This window comes from Acomys minous (assembly GCF_964271855.1).
Source record: "Acomys minous genome assembly, chromosome: 17".
Taxonomy (NCBI): domain Eukaryota; kingdom Metazoa; phylum Chordata; class Mammalia; order Rodentia; family Muridae; genus Acomys; species Acomys minous.
In genome coordinates, this window is record NC_140500.1 from 73,529,446 (window position 1) to 73,547,050 (window position 17,605).

The window sequence follows — 17,605 nt, forward strand, 5'->3', positions numbered from 1 at the left end:
GCTAATACACCACTACTATGGGATATTCTAACTGGAGACTGGTTGTCAGTATGTGGCACCAGGGACATGAAACAATAGGGTAGTTAAGATTGTTAAGGAGAATTCTAAAACAGTTTAGGAAATCATGCGTAAGTAATTACAGTCCATGTGAGAGTGACTTTTGGCAACTGCAAAGTTGACTGAGACATGACTTGCTTTTGAAAAATGACAACAAAGAGGCAAGAGTGCTGCGAGCCTTCTGCTGCTTGCTGTCTTATTGCTTGGTGCCCATCTGGTGGTGTTTCATATTGAACGAAAGATGCTGCACTTAACGGACCTTAGAAATGAAATTCTTTTGTTTGAAGGTTGGCTATTGGTTCGAAACTGTAAGTTCCTCCTTGCATTTCTTCAAGAATGAGGCTAGGATCTTCATCAATATAATCACCAGAGAAATACTGATCTATGATTTCAATGCTAATTTATATATATCTTCATTCTCATGTTGCTGCAAAACTTCAATTTTCTCCAGAACTCCACACTCTTCTATTATTTCAGCTATTGTGCTTGCTTCATCACCAGCCATTATTAGGATGTTTTTTAGACTATCTAGCACCACCTGCACCACTTGAGAATCTTTCACTGACAGTAAGTTACAGAATGGTGGTACCACATTCTGTTGTAAGAGGTACTCAACTTGATCTTTTCTGGCATTTATCATTAAGTTGCTAATTGCCCAGGTAACTTCCTTTTGTGTTCCCAAGTCCCCCTTAGTGGACAGATGAATAATCATAGGGATCAGCCCAGCATCTATTACAGCTTGGACTTGCTGCTGATTGCCTGCTGTTATACTGGAAAGGAACCAAACTGCTTCCTTATTTATTTTCTCTTTTGGGTGAGACAAGAGGTTTGGGAAGTGGGACAGGACATCACAGTTGAGAACCACCTGGGTCTGCTCATCAGTGCCAGTCACTATGTTCCCAACTGCTCTGAGTATTGCAGTTTGAACCTTCACTTCCTGGTGGCTCAGAGGGGTGTGAGGAATGGAACAACCCCTGAATCAATCACCGTTTGCATCAGCTCATTGCCTTCACCTCTCAAGTATGACAAAGCCCAGACAGTGTCTACAAGAATATTTATGACTGTATGGTATATGATACACAATGCTGGCAAAATCTCTTAAACTGTCTTCATAGGTGGCTGGAGGGGGTGTCTTTATTCCCGCAGAGACTGACAATGACCCATGTGACGCTCTGAAGAAAGGTGATGGGAATGGAGGGAATGGTGAAGGACAAAAGAGGTTTGACAACTCCCAGTGGTAGGACATAATCTCTACATTGAGGACCATCACCAATAATCTTTCCCAAAGCCCATACTCCTTGTTTGCACACAATCTTGTGTGGGGAATGGAGGAGTCACAAAGAAGTGGTACTGCATTAGACTGTACAAAAGCTTGAGTCTGTGTTGAAGTTCCTGTACTGGAATTAAAAACATAAGGCAATACCAGCTGGGTTTTACTTGAATCCTAACCTATTGAATGTTTACCCTCTAGTCTTTTTGAGGTGTGATTTGTGGGTGTGCATTATGGATGTGGCATGTAAACAATCTAAGTTATTTCAGGAACAACTTAATTCTTCTTAATTGTACACACCAAATGGAAATATTTTCTACGAGAAAATGGTGAAAATTTTAAATTAAGAAAAGTAGCATATTTCTGCATACTTCTTTTTAAATATATTTTATTGATTTATTCATATTACATCTCAGTTGTTATCCCATCTCTTGTATCCTCTCATTCCTCCCTCTCTCCAATTTTCCCCTTATTCCCTTCCACTATGACCGTGACTGAGGGAGACCTCTTCCCCTTGTATATGCTCATAAGGTATCAAGTCTCTTCTTGATAGCCTGCTATCATTCCTCTCAGTGCCACCAAGCCCCTCCATCCAGGGGACGTGGTGAATTTTGGGGCACCAGAGTTCATCTGAAAGTCAGACCCCACTCTCCACTTAACTGTGAAGAATGTCCTTTCCATTGGGTAGATCTGGGTAGGGGTTTGAAGTTTACTTCATGTACTGTCCTTGGCTGGTGCCATAGTTTGAGCAGGACCCCTGGGCCCAGACCTGCCTGTCATAATGTTCTTCTTGTAGATTTATAGGACCCTCTGTATCCTTCTGTTTCCCCATTCTCCCATAATTCTCTCACCTAGAGTCACAATAGGATGCCCTCCCCTCTGTCCCACTTTCCTGATAAGTGGATACATTCATGGGACATGCCCCTTTTGCTAGTGTCAAGATATAAGTGAGTATATACCTTTTGATTCTTTCTGCTTCTGGGTTAACTCACTCATTATGGTAATTTCTAGTTCAATCCATTTGTCAACCAATTTCAGGAATTCCTCCTTTTTAATCCGTAAGCAGTATTCCATAGTGTTAAGGTATTACAGTTTCTTTATCCATTCTACTGAGGGACACTTAGGCTGTTTCCAGGTTCTGGCTATTATGAATAAGGCTGCTATGAACATGGTTGAGCAAATATTCTTTTTGTGTGCTGCAGTATCTTCTGTGTAAATTCCAAGGAGTGGAGTAGCTGGGTCTTTAGGAAGCCCTATTCCCAATTTTCTGATATAATGCCAAATAGACTTCCAAAGTGGCTGTACTAGATTGCATTTCCACCAGCAATGAAGGAGTGTTCCTCTCTCTCTCCACATCCTCGCCAGCATGTGGTGTCACTTAAATTTTTGATCTTTCACATTCTGATAGGTGTAAGATGGAATCTCAGAGTTGTTTTGATTTGCATTTCCCTGATGAGTAGGAGGTTGAGCATTTCTTTAAGTGTTTCTCAGCAATTCAACAATCCTCTGTTGAGAATTCTCTGTTTAGTTCTGAGCCCCATTTCTCAATTGGGTTATTTGGTTTGATGGTGTTTAATTTCTTGAGTTCTTTATATATTTTGGATATTAGATCTTTGTCAGATGTAGGGTTGGTGAAGATCTTTTCCCAGTCTGTAGGCTGCTGGTTCATTCTGTTGACAGTGTCACTTGCCTTACAGAAGCTTCTCAGACTCATGAAGTCCCATTTACTAATTGTTGACCTTAAGGCCTGGGCTGGTGGTGTTCTGTGTAGGAAGTTGTCTCTGTGCCAATGTGTTCCAGGTTCTTCCCCATTTTTTCTTCCAACTGACATAGTGTCTCTGGTTTTATGTTGAGGTCTTTGATCCCCTTCCATTTGACTTTTGTGCTTGGTGACAAATATGGGTCCAATTGCACTTTTTTACATGTAGACATCCAGTTAGACCAGCACCATTTGTTGAAGATGCTATCTCTTTTCTTTAAATAGATTTGGCTTCTTTGTCAAAAATCAAGTGACCATATGTGTGTGGATTCATGTCTAGGTCTTTGATTCGATTCCACTGATCAACCTGCCTATTGCTGTGCCAATACCATGCTGTTTTAATTACTGTTGCTTTATAGTACAGCTTGAGATCAGGTATGGAGATTCATCTGGAGGTTCTTTTATTGTACAAGACTGTTTTAGCTCTTCTGGGTTTTTTGTTTTTCCGTATGAAATTCAGAATTGAAATTTCATTGTCTTTTAAAATTATGTAGGTATTTTGATAAGGATTACATTGCATCTTTAAATTGATTTTGGTAAGATGGCCATTTTTACTATGTTAATTCTCCTGATCCATGAGCAAGGAAGATCATTCCATTTTCTGATGTCATCTTCTCTTTCTTCAGAGTTTGAAATTTTTTCAAACCAGTCCTACACTTGCTTGGTCAGAGTAACTCCTAAATATTTTATATTGCTTGTGGCTAATGTGAAAGGTGTAGTTTTCGTAATTTCTTCCTCTGCATGACTGTCCTTTGTATATAGGAAGGCTACTGACTTTTTTGAGTTAATTTTGTATCCAGCCAATTTGCTAAAGGTGTTTATCAATTGTAGGAGTTCTCTGGTGGAATTTGGGGGGTCACTTATGTACCCTATCATATCATCTAAAAATAGAGATAATTAGACTTCCTCCTTTCCTATTTGGATCCCCCTGATCTCCTTTTGTTGTCTTATTGCTCTGGATAGAACTTCCGGTATTATATTGAGGAAATATGTAGAGAGTGGGTAACCTTGCCTTGTTCCTTATTTTAGAGGAATTTCCTTGAGTATGTCATCATTTAACTTGATTTTGGCTATTGGCTTGCTTTATATAGTCTTTATTATGTTGCGGTATGTGCCTTGTGTTCTTGATCACTCCAAAACTTTAAATATGAATGAGTGTTGGACTTTTTCAAATGCTTTCTCTGCATCTAAGGAGATGATCCTGTGGTTTTTTATTTTCAGTATGTTTATATGATGGATTACATTGATGGATTTCCATATATTAAACCATCCCTGCATGCGTGGAATGAAGCCTACCTGGTCATGGTGAATGATATATTTGATGTGTTCTTGTATTCTTTTTGCAAGTATTTTATTTAGTATTTTTGCATCGATGTTCATAAGAAAAATTGGTCTGAAATTCTTTTTCTTTGTTGGGTTTTGTGAGGGTTAGGTATCAACGTGACTATGACCTCATAGAATGAATTTGGTAATGTTCCATCCATTTCTATCTTTTGGAGTAGCTTGAAGAGCATTGGTATTAGCACTTCTTTGAAGGTCTGGTAGAATTATGCACTGAAACGATCTGGCTCTCGGCTTTTTTTGGTTGGGATACTATCAATGATTGCTTCTATTTCTGTAGAGGAAATGGGACTATTTATCTTGTTTATCTGTTATTCACTCAATATTGGCACGTCGAATTGATCAAGAAAATCATCCACTTCCCTTAGATTTTCAAATGTTGTGGCATATATGCCTTCAAAGTAGGATCTTAGAATTCTTTGCATTTCTTCAATGTCTGTCCTTATGTCTCCCTTTTCATTTCAGATTTTGTTGATTTGGATACTGTCTCTCTATCTTTTAGTTAGTTTGGCTAAAGGTTTGTCTATCTTGTTGATTTTCTCAAAGAACCAGCTCTTGTTTTTGTAGATTGTTTGGACAGTTTTCTTAGTTTCTAATTTGTTAATTTCAGTACTGAGTTTGATTATTTCCAGACATCTACTTCTCTTGAGTGTTTTTGTTTCTTTTTTCCTAGGGTTTCCAGTTGTGTCATTAAGATACTTATGTACGATGTTTCCAATTTCTTTTTAAAGGCATTTAGTGCTATGAAATTTCCTCTTAGCACTGCTTTCAATGTATCCCACAAACTTCGGTATGTTGTTTCTTCATTTTCATTGAATTTCAGGAAGTCCTTCATTTCTTTATTTCTTTCCTGACCCAGGTGTCATCAAGTAGAGAGTTGTTAAATTTCCATGCATGTGGAGGCGTTTTGTTATTTCTGTTGTTGTTGAAGTGCAGCCTAAGACCATGGTGATCTGGTAGGGTACAAGGTACTATTTCAATACTCTTTATCTGTTGAGGCTTGCTTTGTGACCTAAGATGTGATCAATTTTGGAGAAGGTTCCATGGGGTGCAGAGAAGAAAGTGTATTTGTTTTTGTTTGAGTGAAAGGTTCTGTAAATATCTGTTAGATCCATTTGATTCATGACATTGGTTAATGATATTATTTCTCAGTTTAGTTTCTATTTCAATGACCTATCCTTCAGTGAGAGAGGGGTGTTGAAGTCTCCCACTATAATGGTGTGGGGATCGATGTGTGGTTTAAGCTTCATTAATAGATCCTTTACAAATGTGGGTGCACTTGTATTGGGAACATATTCAGAATTGTGATGTCATCTTTGTTGACTTTACCTTTGATGAGTATGAAGTGTCCTTCCTCATCCCTTTTGATTAATTTTGGTTGAAAGTCTATTTTGTTAGATATTAAAATGGCTATGCCTGTTTGCTTCTTTTGACCATTTGCTTGAAATATTTTTTCCATCCTTTGACCCTGAGGTAATGTTTTTCTTTGTGGGTGAGATGTGTTTCTTGAATGCAGAAGAATGTTGGATCTTGTTATGTATCCATTCAATTAGTCTGTGCCTTTTTATTGGAGAATTGAGACCATTGATGTTGAGAGGTATGAATGACCAATGACTGTTAAGAGTCTTAATTTTGTTGGTTCCAGAAGAGCACATGTGTGGTTATGTTATTGCAGTGATGTCATTATCTATTTCCTGTATAGTTTTGGATGTAGCTTGTCCCTTTGGGGTGGAGTTTTCCTTCTAGTACCTTCTGTAATGCTGGATTTGTGGATTTATACTGTTTGAATTTGGTTTTGTCATGGAATATTTTGTTTTCTCCATCAATGGTTATTGATAGTTTGCTGGGTAAAGTAGTATGGCCTGGCATTTGTGATCTCTTAGGGTTTGCAGGATCTCTGTCCAGGCCTTTCTGGATTTTATGGTCTCTGCTGAGAAGTCAGGTGTGATTCTGATAGGTTTGCCATTAAATGTTATTTGGCCCTCTTCCCTGCAGTTTTTAATATTTTTCTTTGTTTTGTATATTTTGTGTTTTGACTCTTATCTGGCAGGATGTTTTCCTTTTCTGGTCTATTCTATTTGGTGTTCTGTAGGCCTCTTGTATGTTTACAGGCATCTCTTTGGATTGGGGAAGTTTTCTTCTATGATTTTGTGGAGAATATTTTCTGGGCCTTGGAGTCTGGCATCTTCCATTTCCTCAATGCTATTTTCCTCAGATTTATTCTTTTCATGGTGTCCTTGATGTCTTGGATGTTTTGTGTTAGGATTTTTCCAGATTTAGCATTTTCTTTAATGGTTGCTTCAAGATCTACAATTGTATCTTGTAGACCCGAGATTCGTTTCTCCAGCTCTTTGATTCTGTTAGAATGGCTTGCCTCTGTGTTGTTCACCTTCCTCTCTGACCTCTGACATTCCTGTTTTTCTTATATCTGTGTGTTTATCATTGAATCCATTTTCACCTTCAGATCTTGAACTGTTTTATTGATTACTTTCATCTGATTGTTTGCATATTCCTGAGTTTCTTCCATTGCCTCTTTATAGGTCTTCAGGGATTGAAGAGTTTTATTGACTTCCTTCATCTGGTTGTTTGTGTTTTCCTGATTTTTTTCCAGTGTCTCTATACAGGCATCTTTTATGTCTTCCACCTGTTTGCCTGCATCTTCTTGCATTTGTTTACGAATTTTATTTGTTTTCTCCATTATCATCCTCATTACTAAGGATTTGAGGTCTTTTTCTTGTATTTCCATTGTGTTTGAGTTCTCTGGGTTGTTTTCTTTGGGATTGCTAGGATCTGGAGACGCCCTATCATCAAAATAAAAATTGCATTTATTTGTGGGTATAAAGACAAAAAAATAATATGTAGAGAGTGATTATGATGGTTTAGTAAAGTCATAGCTATAGGTTCTTCAATATCCATGAATTCACTAGTGTCAGTTTTTGAATAAGTTTCCAGTCTAGGTATAATTTCCCTCTTTTTGAATAGGATTTAAGTTCAATCAGACTGCTGCTGATTTCTGTCAAATTATCTTTTCATTATTGTACCTTTAGGCTTATCATGAATGCTAGTCATTTTTGTGGTTCATAGACATTATAACTGGAAATGCTCATTAATTGCATTCATCATTTGGAAGCTTGCATGGTGACTTCTGGGACTATGAAAACTAGCTCTTAGAAAGGGCATATTCACATCATACCCAAACTGAACCTTCTAGATCATTTTGCCAAAGTACAATAGCAATTTGCTTTCTTCTACCTGTTGATGGTAACCAAGGGCAACAACAATAGCTTATAACATAATGACAACATTTCCTGTTTGATATTGTTTTTTATGCTTTTTGTTTTTTGATTGTCTATAGATGTTGGGGAGAACATTACCAGACTAAATAGGAAAATTACATTTAAACCATATACATATAGTTTATTCATATAAAGACTGTGAGGCTTTCTTTTCCCTATATTTCCCCAAATTTGAAGACAGAGGTTTCATTGATCTTTGCCATTCTGACTGGAATAAGATGAAATCTAAAAGTTGTTTTGATTTACATTCTCTAACTTCTTGGTATGATAAAGTTTAAAGATATGTATTAGACATTTCATTTCTTCTTCTAAGATCTCTGTTCAGATCACAAGTCATTTTTGAATAAGCTCTTTGGGTTTCTTTGTTGTATTTTTGAGCTCTTTTTTCTGGATATTAATCTTCTGTTAAGTATTTAGCTGGCAAACTGGCTCTTCTTGTCTGTGGGCATCTTCTTAACCTGATTGATATTTTCTTTAGGAGTCTAGGAGCTTTTTAGTTTTATTAAGTTTTACTTGCTAATAGTTAACTTTAATTTTTGGTCAATTAAATTTCTATTAGGATGACTTTTTCTATACCTATATCATGTAAGGTACTGCCTTTTTTTTCTTCTTTGAAGTTAGTTTTGTGGAAGGTGATAGTTATGTTATTCTCAGACACACAGAGACACATACACAAACACACTCGCACGCACATGCACACACACACACACACACACACACACACACACACACACACACGCACACACACACACACACACACACACTGAGGAGGAAGATGATAAAATCTAGGGCTTTACTTATGGGTCCAGTAGCTGAAAATCAGTTTGTGTTGCTTTATTTCTTTAGGGATCTTGCCTAAAATTTTATTTTGTTCACATAAAAAAGATGACATATTGTAAAACAATATATAACATCTAGTGCAACCAGTAGGCTAATTACTACAGTCTATAATGTTACCACCTTTTTAATACTTTGTATTTTTTATTATAATATAATTACATCATTTCCTTCTTCTGTTTTCTCCCTCTAAGCCCTTCCATATATGGCTCCTTCATATTTTTCCAATTAAATAACTCTTTTCATTATATATATATATATATAATATTTATATATATCATTTATACATCTATCTCTCTATCATATAGCTAATATATCTATCCATCTATCTTCTTAAACAAAATGTGCTCATTCTGCATAATATTGCTTATATGTATGTTTTCAGCATTTGGTATTGGATAATCAATTGGTATTCTCTTTCCTAGAGATGATTCTTCCTATTAAGCATTCCTTAGTTGCCTGTATGTCTCTGTTTAGGGTGGAGGCTTTGTAATGTTTCTCCCATTCATTTTAGCATGTTTATTTTTTTTGTCCGTGTTAAGCTTGTGTTTTGGCAGTCATGTTGATGAGACATTATAACTGTTGCTTCTGACCACAGTAGGAGACAATCTCATAAACAAACTTCCTGATCCTTTGACTCCTACAATATTTCTGGTTGCACTTAGCTTTAGGTGAGGGAGTTGTTTTGTAGATGAATCCATTGGGATTTGGCATGACAACTCTGCAGTTTGATCAGTTTTTTCTCCTACAGTTTCCATCTGTTGCAAAGTTTATACTTATTTAAAAACTCTTAAAATGGTTGATGTGTTTGTTCATGAGTATATTGTAGAATGTCTAAATAAAATTTGCAGCTAATTCCTTATTTTCTTCATATGTTTTAAGTTAATAATTCTAGATTTAAGATTTTCAAAACCATTATAACATTACTTCCTAATCTTTGGGACACCATATCTTATGCAAAGATAACTTGGGTTCCTTAGTTCTAACTTCAAGTGATAAGAACAGAAAAAGTTGCAGTTGGGTGACTAGGTGGTCTGTACTCTGAGTATTGTACAGTGGTACAACTGTACAACTGTTCCATCTTCAGGCTATCTTTTTGGACCAAAATTGGATTTTGGACCCATGTTAGGGATGACCATGTTTATTTACAATAATATGTGCTCCTCGCTCATGCTTCTCATAATCATAACACTTGAGGCCGTTTATAGATTTGGCTTATATCCACTTAATTGAGTGAATTCCATTTGTAAACAAAGGAGCCATATCCGTTGTCTATTGTATAAAATCTAATTGTTTCTCTTCTTGCTAAGAATCACAATGTGAAATGCATTGTTGCTTGAAAAGTTTGATATTATTGAAATTTCAAAGTGATCCTAAAGTTTTCTTATTCTTTGCCATACAGTATTTTTTGTATTACTGTTATTTTTTGTTTGTTTTCATTTTTGAAGGAGAGAGAGAGAGAGAGAGAGAGAGAGAGAAAGAGAGAGAGAGAGAGAGAGAGGTATATGGGGGAATATGAAGTTGGGTGGGTAAGGAGGTAGGAAGCATCTTGTAGAAGTTGGGGGAGGAGAAAATATTTTTATAAAGTTATTTTAGAGAAATGAAGATTAAATAGGGTAGTCACGAAATCACTTAGGATGTGTTTGAGATGCTCTATGAATGGTTTTGTAAACCACAACTACCCCAAAGACAAGAGCAGGTGTCCTTTTGATTATTAGCTTTACTGAGCTGCTTTGCATCTTTTGTAAATAGCAAATGGTCAACACTACTCAAAGAATCTTTAAAAGCAGCTTGTCAGTGTCCTAAGGGGCAGCCTTTATTGCAGATGTTAGAGATGGAGTCAGCTGCTCTCCTGCTATGTTTATTCCTGTTCTGGGGACAAGGTGAGAGGTTGCAGGGAGGTGTTGGAACATCTACTATAGATATGGATGCTCTCCATGTCTCTGAGATTGTGATCATCGGAATTACATTTGTAATCATTCTTTCACTTTCCTACATTTTACTTTTTTTCCTGTAGCTCAGAGTCATGCTTGTGGCTGTTGTCACAGGAGTCCCATGTCTCACACTGAGGTGGTTTCAGTATATCTGCAATAGTAGTTTTGTGTATTTATAATTATAGGGTCCACTAGGAATATTATTTTGATGCAGTCTCCACCTTTCTTGTCTGTGTCTGGGACAAGAGGCCACCATCTTATTCTGGGCCAGTGAAAATGTCAATAAGTTTGGCATACATTTTTATGCATTGGTATAAACAGAAAACAGGACAACACCCCAAAATTCCTAATCTTTGATAAACTCAGTCTTGTGTCTGGGGTCCCTCCAGATTGAGTGATAATGATGATGCTAAATTAAAATTCACTGTCACCACCCATTCTGTGGAAGCTGATGATGTTGCAACTTATTACCGTGATCAAGGACTACAGCATCTTCCCATAGGTCTCTATGTCTAAGCAAAAACTTCCTATGTTGTGGCACACTGAGGCTCAGTCTCTCAGATGTCTTATCTTTGAGACATTGCAGCTAGAAGTGTGTAGAAGGCTTGTCTGAAAAAGGAGAGAAACTATAAAACAGAAAATTCTTAAGTTCATGAGTGCAATAGTTTCCCCTGTAAATCTTATATTTAAATAACTTACTAAAAATTATATTCCTGCTACTATTTCTTCAAATTTTTTTAGATTTAGTAATATTTTACTTAGACCATGATAAAAATTAAAGAAAATTTCCCCACTCATGTAAATATAATAATTAAAAAAATAAACACTGTTAATTTTTGGCTTTCAAATACTGGATAATACTCTTGCTTCATAATATTCTTATTTATTATTTTGTAATTTCACATCATAAAACCTGATCATACTCACTTTCCAGTATTCACACTTTTGCCCTTCCACCCTTCTGACCTACCTCCCCATGAAAGAGGAAAAAAGAAAGAAAAGAAGTTAAATTTGTGTTGCCCATATTTTTATCAAAGCATGGTAAAACTCCTAGTGGCCTGTTCCTTAACAAAACAGAGTCCTTCCCTACCAGCTATTACACTTAATCTAAGGGTTTGTTGTTGTGGTTGTTGGGTTTTTGAGACAAGATGTCACTATGTAGCTCTGGCTGTCCTGGAACTTACTATGTAATCATCCTAGCTTTGAATTCTGAGATACTTGTCTGCCTCTGCCTCCCAAGCAGTGGAATTAAAGACATGTGGCACCATCCTTGCCTGTGTTTTATCTTTTATTTATATTTTATTTAATTTATGGAAGTTCTTTTAGTTTTCTGAAAATGTGAGTACCATTTTCCTGATTCATAGTTTCCGTTTTGTATTACCTGGGCATATGAATTTGCCCAGAATATCTGTGAGTGAATTTGCTCAAGACTATCTGTGAGTGATAACATGCTAGATTCTCCCAGAATTCCTCAGCCTGGAGTTTATGAAAAAGGACATACAAAGTTAAATAGCTCCTCATTGTTCTTATTGTTATTAATGTATGTTTTACTTTGATATGCAGTCATTTATTGTGTTTCTTTAAGATCCTCAACACTCCATGTTCTGGCTATTGTGTATAAAGCAGCTATGAACATGGTTGAGCATATGTCCCTGTTGTGTGTTAGGGCATTTTCTGGGTATATTCCAAGGAGTGGGATAGCTGGGTCTTGAGGAAGCCCTATTCCCATTTTTCTGAGAAAACGCCAGATAGCTTTCCAAAGTGTTGTACTAGTTTGCATTCCCACCAGCAGTGAAGGAGTGTTCCTCTCTCTCCACATCCTCGCCAACATGTGGTGTCATTTGAGTTTTTGATCTTAGCCATTCTGATGGGTGTAAGATGGAATCTCAGTGTCGTTTTGATTTGCATTTCTCTGATGCCTAACGAGGATGAGCATTTCTTTAAGTGTTTCTCAGCCATTTGATATTCCTCTGTTGAGAATTCTCTGTTTAGTTCTAAGCCCCATTTTGCAATTGGGTTGTTTGGTTTTGTGGTGTTTAATTTCTTGAGTTCTTTATATATTTTGGATATTAAACCTTTGTCAGATGAAGGGTTGGTGAAGATCTTTTCCCAGTCAGTAGGCTGTCGCTTTGTTCTCTTGACAGTGTCTCCTGCCTTACAGAAGCTTCTCAGCCTCATAAGGTCCCATTTATTAATTGTTGACATTAAGGCCTGGGCTGTGGGTGTATTGTTCAGGAAGTTGTTTCCTGTGCCTATGTGTCCCAGGCTCTTCCCCACTTTTTCCTCTAACTGAGTTAATGTCTCTGGTTTTAAGTTGAGGTCTTTAATCCACTTGGACTTGAGTTTTGTGCATGTCCCTCAGTAGAAGAATGGACTAAGAAACTATGGTACATTTACACTATGGAGTATTACTCAGCTATTAAAAACGAGGAATTCCCGAAATTTGTGGACAAATGGATTGACCTAGAAATTATCATAATGAGTGAGTTCACCCAGAAGCAAAAAGAGACAGACGGTATATACTCACTTATATCAAAACACTAGTCCAAGGGATACATCTCATGAAAAACCTTACTTACCAAGAAAGTGGGTCAGAGGAGAGGACATCCTATTGAGACTTTAGGCGAGAGTAGCATGGAAGAATGGGGAAATAATAGGACCCACAGGGTCCTGGAAACCTACAAGAAGAACTTTATGACAGGCAGATCTGGGTCCTGGGGTCCTCCTCAAACTAAGGCACCAGCCAAGGAGAAATAGGCAGTAAACTTCGAACCCCTACCAAGACCTAGCTGACGAACATGATATTCTCCACTGTTGAGTGGAGAGTGAGATCTGATTCTCACGTGAACTCTGGTGCCCCTTTTCTGACCATGTCCCCTGGATGGGGAGGCCTGGTGGCACTCAGAAGAAGGATAGCAAGTTACCAAGAAGAGACTCGATAATCTTAGAGCATACATAGGGGGAAGAAGTCTCCCTCAATCACAGACATAGGGGAGGGGAGAAGGGGGGAAGTGGGAGGGAGGGAGGAATGGGAGGAAACAGGGGAAGGGCTAACAATCAAGATGTAATATGAATAAATTAATTTAAAAAAATTAAAAAAAAACAAAGAAAAAAAAAGAATTTCAAGTCCACTGCAGATTGGTCCAAGGATGCCTACAATGTGCCAGCTGCAGGTGTTCCTTTAGAATCTGCATCTTGGACTACCCCAAAAATGGCTGACCCCAGGTGGTCCAGCCTCATAAATTGCTTCAACACACACACACACACACACACAAAAAAAGATCCTCAACACTTAATGTCCTTTATTTTATTTAAATAGAATCTTTGTCCTTTTAAATTTCCAGGCATTCATATATATTGTATTGATCATATCTGTATACCAGTATACTCTTCCAATTCCTCCCTGCCCCATTTCCCTTCCCAGATTTATGCCCCTTTTGCTCATTATTAACATTTCCCCCAGTCTGGTTATTCTGGTCCATATGGTTATGTGGCCACCCATGAAGGCATGAGAAGCCTTCCTCTAAAGGAGAGTGACTCTCCCTCCCTCAGTAGATATGAATATATCATATTATAGGAATTTTGACTGCCATGATTTTATGCAGGTAACCAAAGCTACTACAAGTTAATGCATGTCCAAGCCATGTTATGTGCAGAAATGAACATCATATTATTACTCAACTATAAAATGAAAGGAAATATGGTATTTTAAAATGAATGGATGAACTGAACTATTATGCTGAGTCCATCAAGGTGCCCAAAGACCAACGCCACATGTTCTTTCTCAAATGAGGGTTCTAGATTAAAACCTTCTATTTTCTGTGTTATCATGGAGTAAACGTGGCTTCTATTAAACCAGAAATGGGCTTTTGGAGGGGCATTCATTTAGGGAAGAAATATAGTATCATACAGGTTAAGTGAAAGTAGAAGGAGACAATGGTGGAGGCACATGGGCCCTAGCAGGTAGTAATGTGAAGCAATGGGGAAATAAAGAGATGGGAGCAGCCTTACCACAAGTGGAGTGTACCCAAAGAAGCTACTTGTAAATATATGATATTGCAACCAATGTTTAAAAATGAGGATATAATAGAACACGTGTGATATAAACAAATCAAGGAGAGGGAAATCCTGAAAGATAAATGTTTAAGTGGAAAAGAGAAGTGTTAGATAAAGAAGTGGTAAGTCTGGATTATCCAAAACATTAACCCTAGTACTAGTTTACACATTAATCAAAAATATTTTTATGTTAGAGGTTTGAAAAAGTAGCCTAATTTAGTGAACAAGACTGTTCTCAGAAAACATGGATTATTAAAAAAGAATCTCAGTGCCAGGCATGGGTTACCTCACTACAAACTGCTGTCCCATAGGATACCATGGAAACACAGACAATTTTGCACTGATCTTGTTTATCTGACACAAGTAGATGCTAAGACCATACTAAAAAGACACTACACATTTTGATTACAGGACAAAGAGAAAGTAGTCTTGAGCTACTTGAACTCTCCTCATTTGCTCTATTTTTAATGTTGGCAGGTTCTATAAAGGCATTGGGAGAGGAAGACATCCATGCTCACACCTCCATAAGGTCCCTGTATTCTGGTACCAACCTCCCAGGCCAAATGTACCCACTGCTATGGGGTTACAATGGACCTCTTAATTAAGTTTGATTACTGCTCCTCAGGAGGAAAGTTCATGCCTCCAATATAATTATGACCAAAAATTATAATTAAAGAAACCATAGGCTGGGAGTGGTCAGTAGGAGCAGCATTGTCCTCAAAGTAGAAAACACCTGAAGAAATGTCTCTTTATCCTCATCTTGAAATTTGAAAGTAGACCAAATAATTCGAGATCAAACTGCCTTTTCTTCCAACCCTGCCATCCAAGCACTTTTGATGGATGTGTCTGCTGCTCTCCCTTCAGGTGGAAATCTCTACATGAAAATGTATCCAGAGCTCTGTCAATACATGGGACTGACTTTAAATGAAGACAAAATATATGCAAATGTGCCCATGGTCTCTGGAGCACCAACCAAAGGACAGTTGGTAGCAAGACCATCCTGTGTGAACTGTAAGGTAACCCTGTGACACATAATGATGCTGGAATTCAGAGAGCAGAAATTAAACATGGGATTCATGAAGTTATCTTGTGTAAGGATCAAAATGGAAAAGCTGGGCTCAGAGTTAAGTCAATAGATAATGGTTTATTTGTTCAGCTAGTCCTAGCTAATTCCCCAGCTTCCTTGGTTGGTCTGAGATTTGGGGGCCGGTACTCTAGAACAGTATGAGAAAACTGCAGGCTGGAGCTTGGAAAAGGCATACAAGGTGCTCAAGCAGGCATCTGAAGAGGCGATTACCATGACCGTTCATGACAAGCCCTTTGAGAGGACAGTTACTATGCATTAAGAACAACAATGGGCATGTTGGCTTCATCTTTAACAGTGAAAAGGTCACATCTATAATGAAAGACAGTTCAGCTGCCAGAAATGGCCTTCTCACTGATCAACATAACTGTGAGATCAATGGGCAGAATGTCATTGGCTTGATGGATGCTCAGATTGCAGATATACTGTTAGCAGCTGAGACTATAGTTAACATCACAATCATGCCATCTTTTATCCATGAATATATTATTAAATGGATGACACCAAGCATTATGCAAGTTTGATGGATCACAGTGTTCCTGAGGTTTAACTACCTCAGATTTAAATACCTGAGTGTTTCCAATTTTCCTCTTTGTCAACTGCTCTGTTTCACACTCGAAGATTTCTAAGAAACAGAGAGAATATGCTGCATGGAGACCTCTCTATCTTCTGCCATGGCTTGGAACCTAACTCTACTTGAGTTTTTCCCAGACTTTTATAAGTATAGCCTTATCCTGGTTTACAGTTGTGAAACTTTCAGAAGACTTATTGACTTTCCTAGACTTGGTTCTTTAATGGGAACCTGTTGTTTTATAAGCCATTTTGATGAACATGGAGGTTTAGCTGTGCCTAAGAAGTGATTGGCTTTCTCCTAGACAAAGCACAGCATGAGTCTCATGTGTCAGCTCTGTGGCATACCTAGATTTCAGTACATCAGCATACTATCTTCAGGATGATTACTTTGGATGGTCATTTTTAAAGGTTATTTTTGTGTGTGAATGTTTAAAATCCCAATTAATTTACACTGGTTTCATTCTAAAAAAGCATTATACAGTGTGTGTATGTTGCAAAAGACTCATGATTGTCACTACTAAATTTTGAGGGAGTGGGCTACAATCAGGATGTAAAGATTTTAAACCACAGAACAAGCAGGTAATTCATATTCTTAATCCCCCTACATGGGAATAACCCTAAGACCGGCTCAGATATGAATGTTTATGCATAGACAATGTTTCTTATTGGTTAAAGAGTCCCTGAAATTAGGACTAGATGCCATTCTTCATATGGCATGAAGATTTACAGATGCCTTTCTTCTGCTCATGCAAAGAGCAGAGAACTAGCCTCAACTGTTATGTGCACCCTGAACACCTAATACACTTACATATTAATGACTGTAAAATGCTTGTGAGAAATTATATATTTTATGAACAAAAGTACTCAGACATTTAAGGAGGATCAAACCTGACAAGATTCATTCCTCTCAACGTGCTAAATACTGATATCCCACATCCCTCTTTTTTCCAGCACCACGTGCTTCAGTTTCTGTCCCCGATCAGAACAGGACAGCTCCTACGACAGCTTCAGAGAAAGCTTCTGATTGCAATTGATCCAGCATTTCAGACTGTCACACATAGAACTTCTATGAAGCCTGGAATTTCTCAACATTTAGAAACTGGACCACAAATATTATTCCTAGATTGTTTATCTATTTTCCTCAATTTTATTTGGGCCCCTATAAAGGTATTATTTGTCCCAAATCATCCAGAAGAATCCTTAAGAGAATAATGCCCCATTTCCCTTAAGGGGAGTCAGTGGGTTTTTGTTGCTTTCTTGGGCTATAGATGTTTATTATCATTGGGAGTTGGTTATAAGTTACAAGTGGTCTTATTCAGAGAGAAAACAAAGTTGGATTCAGGGAGGTCGCTCTTTTCCTTTACCTTTCTTTCTTAGGTTTGGAGATAGGGGCTGAAA

General features: G+C 37.6%; 2 pseudogenes across 2 annotated transcripts; one reads left to right on the plus strand and one right to left on the minus strand.

Annotated features, from left to right (window-relative positions):
* Nucleotides 1-248: 248 nt before the first annotated feature.
* Nucleotides 249-1,559, minus strand: LOC311588806 (importin subunit alpha-4-like; annotated as a pseudogene). Its single transcript has 2 exons — nt 1,522-1,559; nt 249-1,454 (listed from the first exon to the last, which is right to left on the minus strand). The product of its transcript is annotated as an importin subunit alpha-4-like (transcript).
* A 13,732-nt stretch (nt 1,560-15,291) lies between these two features.
* LOC311588202 (syntenin-1-like) lies at nt 15,292-16,184 on the plus strand (annotated as a pseudogene). Its single transcript has one exon. The product of its transcript is annotated as a syntenin-1-like (transcript).
* Nucleotides 16,185-17,605: the final 1,421 nt, after the last annotated feature.